The sequence below is a fragment of the Sinocyclocheilus grahami genome, unplaced genomic scaffold (genome assembly GCF_001515645.1).
Source record: "Sinocyclocheilus grahami isolate Dianchi unplaced genomic scaffold, SAMN03320097.WGS_v1.1 scaffold204.1, whole genome shotgun sequence".
NCBI lineage: Eukaryota > Metazoa > Chordata > Actinopteri > Cypriniformes > Cyprinidae > Sinocyclocheilus > Sinocyclocheilus grahami.
In genome coordinates, this window is record NW_015505383.1 from 185,600 (window position 1) to 208,331 (window position 22,732).

General features: G+C 35.1%; 1 pseudogene; it reads left to right on the forward strand.

Annotated features, from left to right (window-relative positions):
* The first annotated feature begins 2,087 nt into the window (after nucleotides 1-2,087).
* On the forward strand, nucleotides 2,088-22,155 carry LOC107595561 (integrin alpha-2-like; annotated as a pseudogene).
* The last annotated feature ends 577 nt before the right edge of the window (nucleotides 22,156-22,732 follow it).

Consider the following 22,732-nt stretch of genomic DNA (forward strand, 5'->3'; position numbering starts at 1 on the left):
ATTAAAAACATTTTATATGAAGAAAAAAAGAGGAGGCTTTCATTTTAACTGAAGAGTTTGTATGATTCTGTATGATAATTTTTTTTTTTTTTTTTTTTTTTACAATTTATTGTAATAAGGATGAAGGGGGAAGAACCTTTAACATCCATGGAACCTTTCCTTTCCACAAAAAGTGCTTTGTAGTGGAAACATTTTCTTTAGATTATTAAAATGTTATTTACACAGAAAAACATGTTTTCTTTTAAGAACTGTTCACTGAAAGGTTCTTTGGGGAACCAAAAATTCTTCTATGGCATCACTACGAAAACACCATTTTGGAACATTCAGTTTGAAGACTGTGGCAAGCACAAGCTGCCTGTAGTTAGTTAACTATATTACTTAAAGAATAATTATTTATTCTGATTATTATTAGTAATGTGTCTTTACCCACACAATGGTCAAAACGTCATGGTTAAATGGTGTAGGATGCTTGGCAAAAGTGTTGTCGTTGTTGTCTGTTCTGAATGGTGTCAAAGATCAGTGTCTATCCTGGCTTACTGATCATAATGCAGGCACTGGACTGGAAGCACATTCTCTTTCTCTTTAACCCCACAGTCTGACCTCTCATTCTTTCATTTTCTGTTCAGTTCATGTTCATGACTTAATTCATCCTCTGTCTTGTTTCATGTGTCGGTCAGTGCTGTCTGCACTGTTTAAAGGCTGTCTTTGTGTGCTGACTGTGTGTCTGTCTCTTTTATAAACGAATGGAGATCTTATATAGAGGACATTCTATATGTTACCTTATTCATGGCTTTATGGATTGTGTTGCTCATATGTTTTTAGCAGATTATCTCATTCTGCCGAGTTTTAGATTAAAATGATAATATGAAGATAAACAGAGAGACTAGATGGCCAAGATAGGAGATGTTTAAAGATGCACGGGGAGCTTTGACTCATCAGAGTGAAGCTCTTCTCAGGCAAGTTTCTACATTTTATGTAATAAAACATTTTAAGTCAACTGAACACTTCCTTTATATATATATATATATATCTATATATATATATAAACTTTGTATATATATATATATATATATATATAAAGTGGAGATCAAAATTAAATCAAAATAAAATCAACTTACAATTTCCTAAATTTCAAGGTCACTGCTTAGTCCTATTTGAAATTGTCCTAACAGGAGTAGAAGGGCAGTTTTTTTAAGCATATTTCATAAATGTATTCTGAAGCACAGTATAAAAAACTTAAATGAGATTTTTGAAAAAGAACTCTGATCAAAATTAGAGAACACGTACAGATACCTCCAAGTTATTGGTGTTAATCTGGCACTTGGTGTTAATTTCCTTGATTATATGACAAACCCTATTTAACTGGAAACTTTCCTCCCATTTTCACTGGGATTGTTAGATGGCGGGCCGCTCAATGGTGACTGAAACCCTGTGACAGGAGGTTGTCCAGATAAAGGATAAAGGGATGACACTTTCAGCCATTGCAAGAGAACTTGGTCATTCCAAATCTGTGATTTTTTTTAATATTGCAGGTTTACAATGACACTAATTTTAATTCATTCAAGTCCCCCAAAAAGGATGGTCGGCCACGAAAGACAAATGCACGAGAAGACAGGATAATGCAGAGACTCTCAAAGGGGAATCGGTTCAACACTGCAGCTGGAATTGCTTACCAGTTCAGTGCTGAACAGCGTATGGATCTGTCTCGGCATGTTTAAGAGAAGTCGGACCCATCATAATGCTGCGATTGAAAAGTGGAGGAGGAAGTGTCATGGTTTGGGAGATGTTTTCAGCAGCAGGAGTTGTGTCTCTTATACAGCTACATGTCAGAGTGAATTCAAATGTTTATTAGAACCTCTTTCAGCAACATGCAGTTCCTTCCCTACAAGCATCTCCCAATCAGCTAATTTTCATGCAAGACAATGTTCCCATCACACTGCAAAACAGGTAAAGCAGTTCCTTGAAGCTAAGAACATTGAAGTAATGAAATGGCCGGCCCAAAGTCCTGATCTAAACCTGATTGAAAATCTCTGGAAAGGCCTTGGTGACAAAGTTATGGCTAAGAAACCCACTACAGTTACTGAATTATGGAAGAGGCTGGAAGAAGAGAGGACCAAGATCACGCCAGCGCAGTGTGAGAAACTAAAGAAGTCCTGCGGCCGCAGATGTGGTGAAGTCATTCAAAGCAGGGGCATCTACACTTCCTACTAATTTCTGACACCTATAACCCTCCAAAATTTTTGTTGTAAAATTCAATTCAATTTTAGTTTTAAAGTAAAACTTCTTTCATGTGACAGTGGTTACTGTGCTCTAATTTTGATCACTATGTTTTCGACAAAATAAAGGTTGCATGAAGATTAACAATATTTCAGAAAAAATATATAAATATTTATATTGATCTCTAATTTTGATCTCCACGTGTGTGTGTGTGTGCGCGCATTTTTGTTACAAATGAGGACATACATTTGTATAATGACAAAGGTATGACATAGGTATTACAAGGAGAAGGTGACTTTTCAGGACTTTACCCCATGTCTCCACTTTGTAAAACGCATATAAATCACACAGAATGGAGTGTATTGAAAATCTGAAATAGCACAAAGTTTCCTGTAAGGGGTAGGTTTAGGGGTAGGGTTGGTGTAGAGCAATAGAATATACGGTCTGTACAGTAGAAAACCCATTACGCCTATGGAATGTGCCCACTTTTCACAAAAACAAACCTGTGTGTATTTGTGTGTGTATACTGTATGTGTAAATGAACTCAGTGAATGTCTATGAAAATACGTTTTTAGAGTCATTAAATGGAAACTTTTCTTGAAAAAGGTTTAAAAGTTTAAACCCATATGAAATAAGCACGAATACAAATATTATATTTTAAGAACTTGACACATTTTTAAACTAGATTTTTGAAAAGATTGTTGCTTTATCATTGACACACTCAAGTCATTTGAACCATAAAGCTCTTGCACAATACAATTAGGTTAATCTATGTATTTATGTGAGTAAATATTGTTTACTATTTTCAAGAATCCCCACATTAAAGTTTTCCTGCACACAGTCAAGGCAAGGCAAGGCAAGTTTATTTATATAGCACATTTCATACACAATGGTAATTCAAAGCGCTTTACATAAAAGGAAGTGAAATAATCATAAAAATAATCACAAACAATAAAACAAGGAATTTTAAATTATTTAAAAATTGATTTAAAATCAATTTAAAACAGTTAAAAACAGAAAATAATTATGCATAAAATACAGTGCAATCAGTTCGGACGTTGCACAGTGCTCATTCAATAAATGCACAGCTAAACCGATGAGTTTTGAGTCTGGATTTAAATGTGGCTAATGTTTTAGCACATCTGATCTCTTCTGGAAGCTAATTCCAACTGCGGGCGGCATAATAACTAAAAGCAGACTCCCCTTGTTTTGTGTGAACCCTTGTTATTTCTAACTGACTCGATCCTAATGATCTGAGTGGTCTGTTCGGTTTATAATCAGTGAGCATATCTCAATGTATTTAGGTCCTAGGCCATAGAGTGATTTATAAACTAGTAAAAGTATTTTAAAATCAATCCTAAATATAACTGAAAGCCAGTGTAAGAACCTGAGGACTGGTGTGATATGCTCAGATTTTCTGGTTCTAGTCAGAATCCTGGCAGCAGCATTCTGGATGAGCTGCAGCTGTCTAATGGTCTTCTTGGGAAGGCCGGTGAGGAGTCCATTACAATAGTCCACCCTGCTGGTGATAAAGCATGAACAAATTTCTCCAAGTCTTGACTGGTAACAAAACATCTAATTATTGCGATGTTTTTGAGATGATAGTATGCTGATTTAGTTACTGCTTTGATATGACTACTGAAACTAAGGTCTGTCTCTAAGGTCTGCCACAGCCATATCACCCTGCAGCCCAAGACTGGTTGCCCACAGAAGCTAAGCAGGGTTGAGCCTGGTCAGTACCTGGATGGGAGACCTCCTGGGAAAACTAAGTTGCTGCTGGAAGAGGTGTTAGCACTGTCTTTTCGGATGAGACGTTAAACTGAGGTCCTGACTCTCTGTGGTCATTAAAAATCCCATGGCACTCATCGTAAAAGAGTAGCGGTGTAACCCCGGTGTCCTGGCCAAATTCCCTCCACTGGCCCTTGTCAATCATGGCCTCCTAATAATCCCCATCCACTGGATTGGCTCTATGACTCTCTCTCCTCTCCACCTGTAGCTGGTGTGTGGTGAGCTATAACCCTCCAAAATTTTTGTTGTAAAATTCAATTCAATTTTAGTTTTAAAGTAAAACTTCTTTCATGTGACAGTGGTTACTGTGCTCTAATTTTGATCACTATGTTTTCGACAAAATAAAGGTTGCATGAAGATTAACAATATTTCAGAAAAAATATATAAATATTTATATTGATCTCTAATTTTGATCTCCACGTGTGTGTGTGTGTGCGCGCATTTTTGTTACAAATGAGGACATACATTTGTATAATGACAAAGGTATGACATAGGTATTACAAGGAGAAGGTGACTTTTCAGGACTTTACCCCATGTCTCCACTTTGTAAAACGCATATAAATCACACAGAATGGAGTGTATTGAAAATCTGAAATAGCACAAAGTTTCCTGTAAGGGGTAGGTTTAGGGGTAGGGTTGGTGTAGAGCAATAGAATATACGGTCTGTACAGTAGAAAACCCATTACGCCTATGGAATGTGCCCACTTTTCACAAAAACAAACCTGTGTGTATTTGTGTGTGTATACTGTATGTGTAAATGAACTCAGTGAATGTCTATGAAAATACGTTTTTAGAGTCATTAAATGGAAACTTTTCTTGAAAAAGGTTTAAAAGTTTAAACCCATATGAAATAAGCACGAATACAAATATTATATTTTAAGAACTTGACACATTTTTAAACTAGATTTTTGAAAAGATTGTTGCTTTATCATTGACACACTCAAGTCATTTGAACCATAAAGCTCTTGCACAATACAATTAGGTTAATCTATGTATTTATGTGAGTAAATATTGTTTACTATTTTCAAGAATCCCCACATTAAAGTTTTCCTGCACACAGTCAAGGCAAGGCAAGGCAAGTTTATTTATATAGCACATTTCATACACAATGGTAATTCAAAGCGCTTTACATAAAAGGAAGTGAAATAATCATAAAAATAATCACAAACAATAAAACAAGGAATTTTAAATTATTTAAAAATTGATTTAAAATCAATTTAAAACAGTTAAAAACAGAAAATAATTATGCATAAAATACAGTGCAATCAGTTCGGACGTTGCACAGTGCTCATTCAATAAATGCACAGCTAAACCGATGAGTTTTGAGTCTGGATTTAAATGTGGCTAATGTTTTAGCACATCTGATCTCTTCTGGAAGCTAATTCCAACTGCGGGCGGCATAATAACTAAAAGCAGACTCCCCTTGTTTTGTGTGAACCCTTGTTATTTCTAACTGACTCGATCCTAATGATCTGAGTGGTCTGTTCGGTTTATAATCAGTGAGCATATCTCAATGTATTTAGGTCCTAGGCCATAGAGTGATTTATAAACTAGTAAAAGTATTTTAAAATCAATCCTAAATATAACTGAAAGCCAGTGTAAGAACCTGAGGACTGGTGTGATATGCTCAGATTTTCTGGTTCTAGTCAGAATCCTGGCAGCAGCATTCTGGATGAGCTGCAGCTGTCTAATGGTCTTCTTGGGAAGGCCGGTGAGGAGTCCATTACAATAGTCCACCCTGCTGGTGATAAAGCATGAACAAATTTCTCCAAGTCTTGACTGGTAACAAAACATCTAATTATTGCGATGTTTTTGAGATGATAGTATGCTGATTTAGTTACTGCTTTGATATGACTACTGAAACTAAGGTCTGTCTCTAAGGTCTGCCACAGCCATATCACCCTGCAGCCCAAGACTGGTTGCCCACAGAAGCTAAGCAGGGTTGAGCCTGGTCAGTACCTGGATGGGAGACCTCCTGGGAAAACTAAGTTGCTGCTGGAAGAGGTGTTAGCACTGTCTTTTCGGATGAGACGTTAAACTGAGGTCCTGACTCTCTGTGGTCATTAAAAATCCCATGGCACTCATCGTAAAAGAGTAGCGGTGTAACCCCGGTGTCCTGGCCAAATTCCCTCCACTGGCCCTTGTCAATCATGGCCTCCTAATAATCCCCATCCACTGGATTGGCTCTATGACTCTCTCTCCTCTCCACCTGTAGCTGGTGTGTGGTGAGTGCACTGGCGCCGTTGTCCTGTGGCTGCCGTCGCATCATCCAGGTGGATGCTGCACACTGGTGGTGGTTGAGGAAGAGACCCCCCCCCCACATGATTGTAAAGTGCTTTGGGTGTATAGCAATACACAAGAAAGCGCTATATAAATGCATCATTCATTCATTCAACTGTAAATTTTATCAATGCATTGGCAGAGGGAGTAAATGGGGCTGTAGTCATTTGGCGACAAGGCTAGGTAAATCTGGGTATCATCAGCATAGCTGTGATACGCAATTTGGTTCTTTCTTATTATTTGACTTAGTGGGAGCATATACAAGCTAAACAAGAGCGGTGCAAGAATTGAGCCTTGTGGGACTCCGCATGTCATGGACGTCCACTTAAACTTATGCTCTCCTATACTCACATAATAACTTCTCCCTTCTAAGTATGACCTGAACCATTTGAGTACAATCCCAGAAAGCCCGACCCAGTTTTTCAGTCTCTCTAGAAGTATGTTATGATCGACAGCGTCAAACGCAGCACTGAGATCTAGTAGTACCAGCACTAATATTTTGCCAAAATTAGAATGAAAACGAATATCATTTATTATCTTAATGAGCGCTGTCTCTGTGCTGTGATGCGGTCGGAAACATCTCTGACAGGTTCACATTCATGCTGTGGCTTGTCTACATATCACATACCATTTAAACAACAGAGGATAGGAGCATGTTATGTGGAGAGAGGAGAACAAGGATATAAATATCACTAAGGATATAAATATTGTATAAATATACAGACCAGATATTGTTCCGCTTCCTTATTCTTGTTTTGCTGTTAGTGTTGTTGGTATAATATGTGTATGTTGTTATATTTTCTAGGACAAAAGACTGATGATTGCATGTCTCTACAGGTTTCAGCATAACGCAGGATAATGCTCGGGGTTTTAATGTGGGGACTTCTGGAGATCTTCTCAGTATCAGCAGAGCAGTTTGGTTACTCTGTTAAACAGTTCAGCAACAGTCAAGGAAAATGGTAAGATATATAAAATATAACTGAATGTGTGTTAATATAAATTATATTATAAAATAAAATATAAAGAAATTCAATTTATTTAAATAAACTATCTTTGTTTTTGAAAGAAGTCTCTTATATTTCTGCAAGGCTGCATTTATTTAATCAAAAAGATAAATATTAATATTGTGAAATATTATTACAATTTAAAATAACTATTTTCTATTTGAACATATATTAAAATTTAATTTGTTCCTGTGATGCAAAGCTGAATTTTCAGCATCATTACTCCAGTCTTCAGTGTCACATGATCCTTCAGAAATCATTCTAATATGCTGATTTGCTGCTCACAAAACATTTCTTATTATTGTCAGTGTTGAAAACAGTTGTGCTGCTTCATATTCATATGAAAACTGTGGTACAAAACCATTTAAAAATTTTGGGTAAAAATAATTTTTTAAAAAAGTATATTTTAATTCAGAAAGGTCGCATTAAAGAGGACATAACACACAGTTTCTGCCAATCTCATGTTAATTTTGAATACATATAGAGTAGTATTGCATCCTTCATATCTCCGAAGAGTCTTTAGTAAAAAAAAAGTATATTTTAATTCAGAAAGGTCGCATTAAAGAGGACATAACACACAGTTTCTGCCAATCTCATGTTAATTTTGAATACATATAGAGTAGTATTGCATCCTTCATATCTCCGAAGAGTCTTTAGTTTTATTAGATTTGTAAAAGACAAACAGTCTCCGAAAACAGTCGAGCTCCTGGAGGCGTGCCGTGGCCGGAGCTAAAGAGTCATAAGCATGCGCGGCTTTTGCATAGCGATCGTCTGCAAGCTGTGACATCAACATAAATAAAACAAGAACAAAAAATGTTTTATTATATTTTATAATCAAATAAAATTAATAGAATTATAGATTTGTTTTGTTTTGTAAAAAATTATATTTATTTTTAACTTAAATCCTGTGTAGGGCTGCTCTTGCTCTAGCTCTTGTTGATGTGTGCGCACTGGAGAAGTGCCCATACAAGGAATTCCGAGCTTTATGACATCATACAGGGCCATATACTCAAAAAAATAAAACTTTTGGCACAGAGTGTATTTTTTGTCCAACTGTTTTTTTTTTTAGACTTTGGCCATGTTTAGCAAGAGAACTCTTTAACAGTGTAAATAACTTAGAATGCATGAAATAGCATAAAACCCCCCGCCCTTAAATTGATCAAAGTGACAGTAAAGACATTAATAATGTTACAAAAGATTTAAAACATTTTTAAATGCCATTCTTTTGAACCTTCTATTCATCAAAGAATCCTGAAAAATATTATTATTAATTAAATAAATAAATTATTTTATTAATAAAAATAAACATTAATAATAATAAGAACCATTAATTATATTTGAGCACTAGTAATAATTGATAACAAATGTGCATTTATTTATTTCAGAATTGTGGCAATGCTGTTTGTCCTTTTGTTGGATTTAGTCTGAGTTTTATTTGGGAATAATAAGAAACTCATACAGCAACACTATTATAGTTCTAATTCATACAGTTTGCATAAAATTAGATTATGGCAGTCAAAAAATAGGGGGAGCCAGGGGATGGTTGTAACACGGGTCAGTTGTAACACTTCCAATTTCTCCAATCAGGATCATGTTGTTCCAAACCTGAATGAGTATGAAGAATATGAAGAAGATATTTTGATGAATGTTGGTAGGCTAACCAAACCATACTATGGCAATCAATGGGAACCATCAACTGTTTGGTTACACAGTCTTCAAAATAGTGCTGGGCAATATACTGGTTCAAACAATAAACTGGCTTGAATTATGCACATGGTATAAATAATAATAATAATAATAAATAACGGCACACACTAAGCAACAGACAGTGTTTTGAATTGAGAGGAGATCCCTGTTAACTGCATACACTTTTGCCTAATGTTTGGAGAACTATTAGAACTATTAGAACTGGGCAAATAAACCAAAGTCCCTTTAAGGCAAGTCATTTCACTCGGCGGCCATCTTTGAAACTCCTCTCAGGCATGTAAGTGCAGCTCCTATCTCTCTGAATGGGGAAACATCAAATTCTCCAAAACTGTTCACCAAGCTTAAAATTTCATATTTAAAATCACCAATGAAATCTGACAACAACTGTCTCATAAATGTTGTTTCTTTTGCTCAAATAGCGTTAAAAAAGCTTATCTTTCAGGCTAGAGCAGCCAGTGTTTTCAACATTGAAGGTCCATGATTATGTCGATTTCACTGTATGTTGCATATGAATGAAAGCCTGTGTAGCGAACAGGTTTCTTTACGAACATATATCACTGTATGTCAATGACAGTTTTCTTAGATTTTTTCACTCATGTCTTGTTTTGTCTTTTTAGGTGTTGGAAAAGGTACTGGGGATAATTTCAAAATGGAAATGTCCCAAGTGGGGTTCAGTGCACACCAGACCAGAAATAAGGTGCTGCCTCTATATGTCTGTGTGTTTCCATTAATGCGTTTTTAAGACATTTTTCCTCCTGGTGGTTTACATTGAGTCTTGGTTTTAGGATCTGATCTTACTGGGGGCAGCTGGAGCATATAATTGGATCGGGACTGTCGTGCACCAAACTGCTCAGAAATCAGATGTTTTGCCCAAATCTGCTTTTGAGAAATTCTTGGATGACAGAAACCACAGTTCATTACTTGGTCAGTATTGTACCATCAGTATAGTTAGTTTTGTTGCATCTAATGAACTAAGAACAATCAATATGCTTTATACAGTGAGTATAGAAAAGAATCACCCCCCTTTAAAATAATCACATTTTGTTGCTTTGCAGTCCCAGATGGACACAGTTTTTGTTTTATCCAGCTGTATTTGCTAATATCCAAGTGAAAGATGTAACAGCAACATGTCAGAAAAAAATAAAAAACAGAATCACTGAGTTGGAGGATCATCACCCCCTTCTAAAAATGACTTGTAATTCAGGTGTAGCTAATCACCTTCTCAATGACACACAAAGCCATTTGACTTTCAACTGTGATCAAGGCAACAAAATGTGATTTATTTTAAAGGGGGGTGATGCTTTTCTATACCCACTGTATTCAAGATACCATGTGTGAGTCTTAAGTACATGCTTAAGTCGACATTTTAATGGGAAACAAACTGTGTATAAATAAATTTGTTTCTCAGTTTGATTATTTCCCCTTTCATGTGTTCAGGATACTCTGTCACGTCTGTGATGGACGGCTCGTCTGAGTTTTATGTGGCCGGTGCTCCTCGTGCCGTTCATAGAGGACAGGTCATAGTTTACAGTATCAACAGCCAGAATCAGCCCGTCATCATAGATTCACAGAGAGGAGATCAGGTAAACTCGTCTCTCTGTGACCTGTAATCAGCTTTAGTTTCATTAGACAGTGAAGTCCTGTCATAGATCATTGTGTTCTGTGGTTTGCAGATCGGCTCTTATTTTGGCAGCGTTCTCTGTCCTGTTGATGTGGACACTGACAGTGTGACGGATCTGCTGCTGGTCGGAGCTCCGATGTACATGAGTGAGGAGAAATCTGAAACCGGAAGAGTCCACCTCTTCACCATTACCAAGGTCCTTTTCTTATTTTTTGCCATTTCGTTTTTGTCTGTTGCCCTCCTTTTCCTCCTGTAGTTAGCTACACTACAACTTACAAATGAAGAGAAGGTTGTAGAAGAGATTTATTTACACTAAATAAATACCACCAAATTCAGTGTGGGGTATGGGGTTGGTCCAATAATTTTATGTTTTTGAAAGAAGTTTCTTATGCACACTAAGGCTGCAGTTATTTGATCAAAAATACAGCAATACTGTGCAATATTATTACAATTTAAAGTAAAAACAAAAAATGTTCAAATTAATATACAGTATTTTTAAATGTAATTTATTTCTGTGATCAAAGCTGAATTTTCAGCATCATTACTCCAGTCTTCAATGTCACATGATCCTTCAGAAATCATTCAGATATGCTGATTTGCTAATTAATATCAATGTTGAAAACAGTTTTGCTGCTTAATGTTTTATTCTTTTTTCTTTATTTCTTTTTTCAGCATTCTTTAATACATAGAAAGTTCAAAAGAACAGCATTTGTTTGAAATAGAAATCTTTTGTTACATTAAAAATGTCTTTACTCTCACTTTTGATCAATTGAATGTGTCCTTGCTGCATAAAATTAAAAAGAAATGAACTTCTTTTGAAAAAAATCTTACTAACCCCAGGCTTTTGAATGATAGTGTATATAATTAGTATTATTTTAAAGAATGATTGCAATAAATATTAGAATATTATTTTGTATACCACACCATAAAGAAAACGTAAGAAAATGCCACATAAGTGTCCATACAAATACTAACATTTGTATTTTTAATTATCATATAAAATTATTTCTAACTGGTAAAGCTTACGGTAAAGCTGTGCTTGCGATATAAAAAATTTAGATGATACAAATATATAGTTCAGTCATGAAGATTGCGCATTCTGACGGGGTGTTAACGTAACGATGATATTCAGAGAGTTAAACGACTTGGCACAGCTGATTGGTTCATGCTGCATATGCAGCCAATGAGCTTACTGCCTTGCATTTACATATCAAGCTAGCATTCACTACAGATTCCTGCAGCGCGCTTTCAGAGTTTCTCTGAAACCCACCACCTTCCCCAGCTCCACCTGTATAGATCTGCTACGGGGTTATTTTATATGCTATTTGTGCAGCAGCAGTATGTCTTGCATACTCAGGGCACTGTATTGCCATATGCATTGGCAGTAGCAAGTTCCTGTACTTGCTTGCAGCAGCAGCAATAATCTACAACTACAGCAATAACCAACAGCAGCAGCAATTCAGTAGCAGCATAGCAGATCTATTCCGCCAAGACCATATACACTCTTAAAAATAAAGGTGCTTCACGATGCCATAGAAGAACCTTTTTGTCTAATTGGTTCCATAAAGAACCTTTAACATCTGAAGAACCTTTCTGTTTCACAAAAGGTTCTTTGTGGCGAAAGAAGGTTCTTCAGATTACAAAAAGGTAAGAAAGAGATGGTTCTTTAAAGAACCTTTGACTGAATGGTTCTTTGTGTAACCAAAAATGGTTCTTCTATGGCATCGCTTGAAGAACCTTTTGAAGCACCTTTATTTTTAAGAGTGTACATTAACATTGTCATATCCATCACCATGCTAAAATCTTCAGAGGGTTGTCATGATTTAAATGTATTTTATAAACCGTTTAAAGTCTGTATGTTAGTAGTAACTAAATCTAACTAAACCCGATCTAAACCTGGACGGCTTCAGTGACGTGGTGGTTGGTGCTCCGCTGGAAGGCAATGGCCAAGGTGCCGTTTACATCTACAATGGAGACAGAAAAACCATCAGAAAGCAGAGCTCACAGGTAGAACCAAACGTCATGGACTCCTCAACACACATTAAACATATCTGCAAATGTCCAAATTCTGAAAATTCTTACAAATTCAGAAAATTGTTGCAACGAAACTGGACCCAGCGTTGAAGTTCTTCGGCCGCTCTCTGGACGGCAGCGGAGATATGAACGGAGACTCTATCCCAGATGTCGTGGTGGGGGCTTTTGGGAAAGTGGTCCAACTCTGGTGAGAATTTGAACACATCAGTCTTCATTTCATCGATTGATTTTCATACTTTGAGGGGGTGTAAAACAGCTCGATTAGATCGTCCCATGTAACACAATACCATGTTAATTTGTAATACTTCATTAACAGCCCACCTTCAACAACTGAGTTAAGTGCAGAACAGCTGCAGAGACAGCCTCAGTCATGGTGAGATATGTAGATGTGTTTGTGGCCAGGGAAATGATCGCTCCAGCTGTCCTCTGGAATCCCATTTTTCACCTCAGCAATCCTCTAAGCACCAGCTTTCTGTGGGACTCTTCTGTTTGCTCCAAAAGCCACAAATCAATGGAAGGGTTGTGTTTTAATTGATGCATTCTTGAACTCTCTCATCATATGGTTTTAGGAGTAGAGGAGTTGCAGTGGTCACGGCCAAGGTTTCCTTCACCCCTGACAAGATCAGTATCCTGAGTAAACCGTGTCACTATAGCGGGATGCAGGTGTCCTGCTTCAAGGCTAAAGTGTGTTTCAGCGCAACATTTAAACCAGCAAATCCACTGGGGCCAGTGGGTAAGGATACTGATTCTGGTCTGGGTCTTGTTTTTTTAGGAGATGGACACATATGGTTTGAGGAAGTGATACATTTTAACTTTCTTTTATAACAGATATCAAGTACAACTTGACCCTGGATGCCGACCTACAGTCGTCTCGGGTCAGCCCTAGAGGTCACTTCAGCAACTTGGATCGAGTCATCCAGAAAGACATGAGCGTCTCTGCGCAGGACTTATGTGAAGAGCATGACGTGTATGTGCAGGAGACCCCTGACCTCGTCAACTCGATTGCTTTGCGTGTGGACATAGTTGTCAGCCATGCAGACGCCAACCCCGTTCTGGACATCTTCAGTTTTACTGCATGGGAGTTTTTTGTGAGTGTTGCAAGAAGCAAATTTCGGAGTTTTAAGTGCCTGTGGTTTACTGTGAAGGACGTGTTAAGAAAAAATGCAATTAATCTAAGCAATTACATCAACTATGTCAGGAACTTTCAAACAATGCTGGCCAAAAATAAATAAATAAATAAATATATATATATATATATATATAATTTTAGAATTTGTTTATACATTTTATATAATTTATTTATTGTTATTTTAATGTTTATGATATCCCATTTATTGTTTATTTCATGTATTTGAATATAAACTAAATTTAATTTCGAGTTAAAATGTATTTGAATAGCATTTTTTATAAAAAATATTATTCCAAAAAATTTTAGACAAGAAAAACTATCTAGAAATATACAAAAAAGATACAACACAAATAAATTATTTCAGTACATACACTACTGCTCAAAAGTTTGGGATCAGTAAGAATTATAATGTTTTTTAAAGAAGTCTCTTAACTGAATAAAAGTTGTAATTTCTTTTAAAAAAAAAAAAACAAGAATAAAAATGTACTGACCCCAAACTTTTGAATTGTAGTGTATATTGTTAGAAAATATTTCTATTTTAAATAAATGCTCTTCTTTTTAACTTTTTATTCATCAAAGAATCCTGAAAAAAAGTATTGCAGTTTCCAAAAAAATATTTGGCAGCACAACTGTTGCCAACATTGATAATTATAATAATAAATCAGCATATTATACTGATTTCTGAAGATCATGTGACACTGAAGACTGGAGTAATGATGCTGAAAATTCAGCTTTGATCACAGGAATAAATTACATTTTAATGTATATTAAAATAGAAAAATTTTATTTTACATCATAATAATATTACATAATAATATTACACAATGTTCCTGTATTTTTGATCAAATAAATGCAGCCTTGATGAGCATAAGAAACTCCTGTAAAAAACATAAAAAATCGTTCTGATCCCAAACTTTTGACCGGTAGTGAACATCACAAGGAAAGAGAGATGAACATGTTGAACATTTTGAACATGTTGGTGTTCTATCTTTCACTTGGATGTTATAAGTTGCACTGAGTAAATACAGCTGAATAAAACAAAAACTGTGTCCGTCTTCATTTCAGACTGCAAAGCAACAAAATGTGATTATTTTAAAGGGGGGTGATTATTTTCTATATCCAATGTATGTATCTATAATACTCCTTACTATTCAAATACTTTTTTTAATCTCTCAAAGTTTCCATGGTCTGCCTTGGACACCAGTTTACAAAAACCTGACTTAGTCCATTAAGAATAGGAGAATACAGAATAATGTCCAGGAAACTGTTCCTAAATCCTCATTGTGGTTTGGTTTGGGATGACAAAGGACTGTGGTCAAGATGACGTTTGCTTCAGTGACTTGGTACTGACTGTGCAGAGTGAAGAAACACTTGGGTAAGATTCCCTCAAGCATATGACTTAAACAGGACAAAAATACTAATCCGTCATCTCTTATTAGGAAATGTAGAATTCAGTGTGTTGGCGAGTGTCTAATTAACTAGCGCCCTATTTTCTTTTGCCTGACTTAGTCCATATACTGGAATAATGTCCAGGAAACTGTTCCTAAATCCTCATTGTCAAGTCAAGTCAAGTCAACTTTATTTATATAGCGCTTTTAACAATACAGATTGTGACAAAGCAACTGAACAGTATTAATTAGGAAAATAGTGTCAATAATGCAAAAGCTGAATAAAACAAAAACTGTGTCCGTCTTCATTTCAGACTGCAAAGCAACAAAATGTGATTATTTTAAAGGGGGGTGATTATTTTCTATATCCAATGTATGTATCTATAATACTCCTTACTATTCAAATACTTTTTTTAATCTCTCAAAGTTTCCATGGTCTGCCTTGGACACCAGTTTACAAAAACCTGACTTAGTCCATTAAGAATAGGAGAATACAGAATAATGTCCAGGAAACTGTTCCTAAATCCTCATTGTGGTTTGGTTTGGGATGACAAAGGACTGTGGTCAAGATGACGTTTGCTTCAGTGACTTGGTACTGACTGTGCAGAGTGAAGAAACACTTGGGTAAGATTCCCTCAAGCATATGACTTAAACAGGACAAAAATACTAATCCGTCATCTCTTATTAGGAAATGTAGAATTCAGTGTGTTGGCGAGTGTCTAATTAACTAGCGCCCTATTTTCTTTTGCAAAACTTTTGGCAACACATCCATTTAAATCTCTTATGTAAAAATGCAAGTATATGTAACTGATATGTAAGTATTTTTTTTTTTATTATTTCTAGCAAAAACTCAACTGGTGGTCAGCCAGAACAAGAGAAGACTCTCTGTGACCGTGATGAACAGCAAGGAAAATGCGTACAATGCATGAGTGTCGGCCAGCTACTCCAGTAAGCTGTTCTACTCTTCTGTTACACCACAGGTACTTCACAACTAATGCAGTATTTTTTTTTTAATTATTTCTAGCAAAACTCAACTGGTGGTCAGCCAGAACAAGAGAAGACTCTCCTTCACTGTGACCGTGATGAACAGCAAGGAAAATGCGTACAATGCATGAGTGTCGGCCAGCTACTCCAGTAAGCTGTTCTACTCTTCTGTTACACCACAGGTACTTCACAACTAATGCAAACAATCACTTGTATTCTTCTTAAAATCAGCTGTACAAAACTGGGCAGGATCTGGGCGGTGGGCTATGACTCGACAACTCCTCTATCCTTAAATAATCTCACTCACACTTCCATATACACTCTTAAAAATAAAGGTGCTTCACGATGCCATAGAAGAACCTTTTTGTCTAAATGGTTCCATAAAGAACCTTTAACATCTGAAGAACCTTTCTGTTTCACAAAAGGTTCTTTGTGGCGAAAGAAGGTTCTTCAGATTATAAAAAGGTAAGAAAGAGATGGTTCTTTAAAAAACCTTTGAATGGTTCTTTGTGGAACCAAAAATGGTTCTTCTATGGCATCACTGTAGAGAACCTTATGAAGCACCTTTATTTTTAAGAGTGTAGAAGATTCTAATTGTAATTTAAGTGCAATATAATATGCATATTTTACTTGCATGGCACGCACACATTCTTGTGTTCAAAACCAGCTATTTTCTGCTTATTCAATCTGATTTTGCAGACTGAAAGAGCCGAGGTGAAGTGCACTCTGATGAAAGAATCAGACACACTCATCTGCCAAGTGAGTTATCCAGCGCTGAGGACGGACCAATCGGTGAGACAGACACTGATGAGCACTAATGTCTGTATCTGACTGATATGTTTGTAATGGTTATGTATGTTTTTCACAGGTTACATTTGTGGTCAACTTTGACTTTAACTTGAATCAGCTTCAAAAAGATGCCAATGTTGTCTTTGAAGCTTTAAGGTAAACTGTTTTACCCAATTAATTTTTACAAAAGCAATTTAGAGAATTGCAAACACCTGACAGTCCCTCAAGACTGTATGTGATCCACAGGTTTAGTCATGTGTGAGGAGATTATTCTGTTAATCATTGTTTCATTGGTTCATTTGCACTGCAGTGACAGCACAGAGGAAACTCGCGCTGATAATAAGATGTCTGTCTCCATTCCTGTCCAATACAACTCTGAGATCATCCTCAGCAGGTCAGACGTGAAACACTACTTCATTCTGATTGGTCGGTTGCTGCATTCTGCCATCTACATAGCTATTTCTTTAGCTAAAAAGTTTGGGGTCTATTAGACTAATACTTTTTGTTGTTGTTGTTGTTCAACAAGGATGCATTAAATTGATCAAAAGTGATAGTAAAGACATTTATAATAGACAAATCAAATAAATGCTGTTTTTGAACTTTCTATTCATCAAAAAAAATCACAGTTTCAACAAACATATTAAGCCGCAAAATCTTGGTAATTACAAGAAATAATGAAATAAGAAAAAAAAAAGTTTATTGAGCAGCAAATCATATTAGAATGATTTCTGAAGGATCATGTGACACTGAAGACTGAAGTAATGATGCTGAAAATTCAGCTGCACATCACAGGAATTCAAAAACTTTAATATAAATCCCCGACCTCAAAATTATTTGGGTCAAATTAATTGTTTAGAAAGTGTGGGAAGCATGTGAACATTGCTTGTGAAAACTTGTAAATATCCTTAATAACTTTGTAATTAATATGAGAATTATATCAGAAATAGTTTCTTATTAATCACTTTTAAAACCACTTTTTAAAAGTGTGTGTGTGTGTATGTGTGTGTGTACAGGTTTATATATCCTGGTGGGGACTTAAACCTGACTACATGGGGACTCATGTCACGGTGGGGACCAAAATTGAGGTCCCCATGGGTACAAAAGCTTATAAATCATACAGAATGAGTTTTTTTGAGAAAGTAAAAATGCAGAACATTTCCTGTGAGGGGTAGGTTTAGGGGTAGGGTTGGTGTAGGGCAATAGAATATACAGTGTGTACAGTATAAAAATCATTATGTCTATGGAGAGTCCCCACAAGGTTAGCTGACCAGACTGTGTGTGTGTGTGTGTGTGTGTGTAACATATAACAAGTAACGCGAGTTACGTAATCAGATTACTTTTTCATGTAACTAGTAAAGTAACACATTACTTTTACATTTACAAGAAAATATCGGAGTTACTTTTTCAAATGAGTAAGGCAAGTTACTTTGCTTTTCCATTTATTCACTGGCACTTCTCCTGTTCCCATGTTGTGCAGAGGCACTTCTTTCAGCCTGAGGCTTATTCATTTAAATGTTTATGTTAAAGGGCCGTTACAGTTGCCAAAAATATAACTTTGACTAATTAAATTAATTAAAAATTAATAAGCAAGCATTACAATATTGCGTTACTCCATAAAAAAGTAACTAGCTGTGTTACTTAGTTACTTTTTTATGGAGTAACGCAATACTGTAATGCATAACTTTAGTAACTTTCCCCAACACTGTCTCTACTTGATATCCTACTTAACCCATCGTAATGTTTGACTAAAAGTCCTCTCTTAATGTCTTTATTATATTTTAATTTCTTCAGAGAATCAAACGTAGATGCTTATTTACTTGAAAAAGATAGCAGTTCCACAACCACAGTGAGGAATTTCAAGGACATCGGCCCAGATTTTAACTTTAATTTAAAGGTGAGTTCATGTGGTAGTGAAACGGATGAATCCTTCAGGCTGTTCACTACCACCGTCTGTTGGTTTGCTTTGAAAATGAAGTTGAGGGTAGTGCTGATGTGAGTGTATTTATTTCTCCAGGTTTCTCCAGGAATGGTCCCAGTCAGCCTGGTTTACCTCACTGTCTCGCTGCCCAACAGCACTAGAGCAGGGAATCCTCTCCTCTACATAACCAGCATTAAAGCCTCACCTGTGAGGATCCATAATCAACAAACCTCACATTTATACACACAATCCATCTTAAACATGAGCGAACGCATGTCTGTGCATGTGGAAATGATTTGACATGATATTTCCTGCAAACAGGCTGAAAAAATCCATTGTGCAGGCAGTCATCTGATCGACCCGTTTAAGATCATTGAAAAACCTTATCCAGCCCGATTCACAGAGGAGAGTTTCAGAGGAACAGATGAACTGGTCAGTGTTTGTGGATTTTCATCGATAAAATTCATGAAATCCAAGAATGTGAAAAACATTTGCTTGTGTTATTGATCGTGACACACAAAGGAAGTCCTAATGAATGAAGTATGAAACCCAGTAATAATTATTTGTGTAATAATGTTTTTAATTAGATCTAGATGAAGTTGTTGATTTGCATGATGATTGATCCCGTCTCTGATTACAAATAACAGGATGTCTTTATGTCCATCCGTACTGATCATCTGTTCACCATCCACAGAACTGCAAAACGGCCACATGCTCCTCAATTCAATGCGTCCTGAAGGACCTGGTGGAGAAGAATGATTATTATGTGAATGTAACGACAAACATATGGAAAGGTACCTTTACAATGGTAAATAAACTCATCTCAGTGCTTTTTTTGTATCAATCTGGGCTAATGTTGGGGTTAACAGTGTTTGTTTGTTCATTCAAGGCTGATTTTCTGTACACTGTGCTCTCTGTGAGAGCTGATATAGAGACGTCTCAACCGGAGCTGCTGTTCATCAAACAGAAGCACCTGCAGGTAGAGTCGAAACACAGCAGGATCATTTGAAAGTGTTTTTTTTTTGCCTCAAATATTTGACATTATCCTATACAATTTTTTTTTTAATTAATAATAAAAAAAATATATATATATATATATATATATATATATACATACATACACACACATAGTACATATATATTTTTTAGATATATTTTAAAATATAAAAAAATGGCCAAATTTTTAAAAAATGTTTCAAAATATACTTACATAAATATATTGTATGCCAATGTATTTTTAAAAGTATATTTTAAAACACACACACACAATATTTCAAAATATGTTTTCCTTTCTTCATCAAACAGAAGCACCTGCAGGTAGAGTCGAAACACAGCAGGATCATTTGAAAGTGTTTTTTTTTTGCCTCAAATATTTGACATTATCCTATACAATTTTTTTTTTTATTAATAAAAAAAAAATATATATATATATACATACATACACACACATAGTACATATATATTTTTTAAATATATTTTAAAATATAAAAAAATGGCAACATTTTTTAAAAATGTTTCAAAATATACTTACATAAATATATTGTATGCCAATGTATTTTTAAAAGTATATTTTAAAACACACACACACAATATTTCAAAATATGTTTTCCTTTCCATTTATTTAAATCCAAGAAAATGCATTCATGTCATATTTGAAGAAAAACTTTATTTTTGTTGGCCAAATTTTTTTAAAATGTTTTAAAATGTATTTACATATATTTTATGCCAATGCATTTTTTAAAATATATTTTGACACACACACACACACACAATATTTCAAAATATTTTTTAATTACCATATATTTCAATCCAAGAAAATGCATTTGTCATATTTGAAGAAAAATTTTATTTTTGTTGGCCAAATTTGACAAAAATGTTTCGAAATGTATTTACATAAATATATTTTATGCCAATGTATTTTTGAAAATATATTTTAAAACTATATATATAATATTTCAAAATATTTTTTTCTTTCCATGTATTTCAATCCAAGAAAGTATTTTTAAAAGTATATTTTAAAACACACACACACAATATTTCAAAATATGTTTTCCTTTCCATTTATTTAAATCCAAGAAAATGCATTCATGTCATATTTGAAGAAAAACTTTATTTTTGTTGGCCAAATTTTTTAAAAATGTTTTAAAATGTATTTACATATATTTTATGCCAATGCATTTTTTAAAATATATTTTGACACACACACACACACACAATATTTCAAAATATTTTTTAATTACCATATATTTCAATCCAAGAAAATGCATTTGTCATATTTGAAGAAAAATTTTATTTTTGTTGGCCAAATTTGACAAAAATGTTTCGAAATGTATTTACATAAATATATTTTATGCCAATGTATTTTTGAAAATATATTTTAAAACTATATATATAATATTTCAAAATATTTTTTTCTTTCCATGTATTTCAATCCAAGAAATTGCATTCATGTCACATTTGAAGAAAAACTTTATTTTTGTCTGTAACACGTGAACAAAACATATTTGAATAAAAATCCGCAAGGAATATGCATTACAATATTCCAAATAAAAATAATTAAAATTACAAAATAAAAATGAAATCCAGCTTATTTTTCAATGTGGAAGTAAGCTGTTTTGTACAGCTAAGAATAGCTGTAAGCGGATGACACCGGAAGCCAGACACATTCAATTTACAAATGGCCGCGCTCGCTCTTACGGGAAAAATAAGATGAATATAATAAATTAAATATAATTAAATCATTATAAATCTAGTTTTGATCTCTAGTAGGCTATTCTATCTACATTTGCATTTAGACTAAATGCAAGCTATACTGTAAGAGTGGAAATGTATTTTCTTGCACTGAAATACATTTTGAAATATATTTTGGTATATGAACATTAAAATTACATATATTTTCAATTTCAAAAATATATTTCATTGAGCTTCACCGTTTACAGCATATATTTTGTGTACATTTAAAATGTTTTGGCTAGAAAAAATATATTTTTTGCTGTATGGGATCAGCGGTCATTATGTATGTAGGCTAAATTTACGAGTGGACACTTCATTGCAGGTTGAAGTCCAAGTGAGCGTAATTGGCGGTCTGTTGTTATTGGCTCTTGCCGTCGCATTGCTTTGGAAGGTACTTTATTTTGCTGTTTTAATATTTATTCTGTCTATATCTTATTGTCTTCCTTAAAAAAATTATTTATGTTCAGCTTGGATTCTTCAAGAGGAAGTATCAACCAATGATGAACGTGGATGAGAATGGAGCAGAAGATCAGGAACTGCAGGAAAACAGCGAGACACCTTAAGAAATCCCTAAGAGTCTCATTTGGCAATGTCATTGCTTCCTTCTCGGACACAAATAGCCAGAAAAAGGCTAGAAAGAGCAAACTGGGTTCTCAAGAATTGCCTGTTTGATTTCAGTGAAACATTGGCATTCGAAACCCATTCATCTCTCATGTTTTATTTCCCTGCTTTGACTTGAATGCTGGTGTATCTTTTTGGCACATGCAGTCTTATTACCACATCCATTCATTCAGGTAGTTAGTATTCCACTAGGTCTTTTTGACTATTGTGACTCAGGACCAAAGTGTACTTTTCTTTACATGTAGCTTTTCAAAGTATCCTCCATTTGATAGTCTGTGCAAACACAGGCACTCGACACATGTGCACCAGAAAGAGTCATCCTTGGCCAGTGTCTGCGCTATTTCTCCTCTAAAGTTCTGAGTGATAAAATGTCTTTGTAATCGCTTAAACTAAAGTTGAGGCTCTCTCTAATCTCCCCACACAAGCTCTTGTCAATGCGGGCATCTGTTGTTGTTGCTGTCTTCATTAGTTTGTTGTACTGTCTCCTCTGTTCCTTTCCCTACTGTGAAACAGTCTAGT